Source organism: Schistocerca nitens, chromosome 7 (assembly GCF_023898315.1).
Source record: "Schistocerca nitens isolate TAMUIC-IGC-003100 chromosome 7, iqSchNite1.1, whole genome shotgun sequence".
NCBI classification, from domain to species: domain Eukaryota; kingdom Metazoa; phylum Arthropoda; class Insecta; order Orthoptera; family Acrididae; genus Schistocerca; species Schistocerca nitens.
In genome coordinates this window covers 228,187,494-228,188,739 of record NC_064620.1, presented here as the reverse complement: position 1 = coordinate 228,188,739, position 1,246 = coordinate 228,187,494, and the positions used below count along the sequence as shown (strand labels likewise).

At 47.0% G+C, this 1,246-nt stretch overlaps 1 pseudogene; it reads right to left on the bottom strand.

Annotated features, from left to right (window-relative positions):
* Nucleotides 1-248: 248 nt before the first annotated feature.
* On the bottom strand, nucleotides 249-366 carry LOC126196069 (5S ribosomal RNA; annotated as a pseudogene).
* Nucleotides 367-1,246: the final 880 nt, after the last annotated feature.

Sequence of the window (1,246 nt, the reverse complement as noted above, 5' to 3'; positions counted from 1 at the left end):
AACAATCAAAATTTAAAAAAATAAAAACTGAAAAACTAAACTCCATCCGAACAGGCCATGAAGGCCCAACGGTAGCGACCGGCCGCCGTGTCATCCTCAGCCCACAGGCGTCACTGGATGCGGATATGGAGGGGCATGTGGTCAGCACACCGCTCTCCCGGCCGCATGTCAGTTTACGAGACCGGAGCTGCTACTTCTGAATCAAGTAGCTCCTCAGGTTGTCTCACAAGGGCTTAGTGCATCCCGCTTGCCAACAGCGCTCGGTAGACCAAATGGTCACCCATCCAAGTGCTAGCCCAGCCCGACAGCGCTTAACTTCGGTGATCTGACGGGAACCGGTGTTACCACTGCGGCAAAGCCGTTGGCTCGATCAAAATTTGTTCTACAAAAATTGATGTGAAAATCTAATGCGACAGTCATCGTCACAGATTCGACTAAAAACATGACTCTTTTATTGATGATACATTCCGTAAAATGTATCGATGAAGGACATGCAGAATTCCAGGACCTATCGTATTTCTGCCCACAAATCATTATCTCCCGGAACATGTGCTGGGAGCGTTATGAGTCTACAGCGGCACCGAGGACACTGCTCCATCCACAGATGACACGCGTCGAGTAAAATACATGGCTTCCACCTGCTGTGCTATCAGTCGCTGTCACTTCAGTATTACATCCCTCCTCTGCTGCTGATGCAGTCCTTTTCAGAACTGACGTGTGTTGCGTGGTTTTTCAGGTCGTGTGTTTTCATTCTCTACCGGCCGCATGGTGGCATTTATTCATTATCATAGGCGGCAGAATTGGGGTGCTTTGTTAACTTCCTCCATAGTGCAAACGTTAGTGGTCCAGGAGAGGAAACCTTGTCGTTTGACGAGTTCCTTCGCCAACCATCTGCCCTTTTCAGTGCCAGTCCTAGCCATGCCTGAGACATTTCGGCTCTCTCCCCGCCATCCTTCACCACTCGTTTGTTTTCGACTTTGGACATTTTCAGTTTTTCATACAATCTTTTGTTGCTGCGTAACATCAAGACTGAACAGCTCAAAAAATATATATAATGCATAATGAAATACGCCTACTGCAACGAAACATATCTTATACAGCCAATTATCTGTCTGCTGTGAAAAGGGAAGGGGAGAGGGGGGATACAATGGGAGGGAAGCTTAATATAACCGTTGGCAATACAAAACAACAACGCAACACATCAGACCGACGTGGTTTGTCAACAGAAAGAAAAGAAAACAAGTAA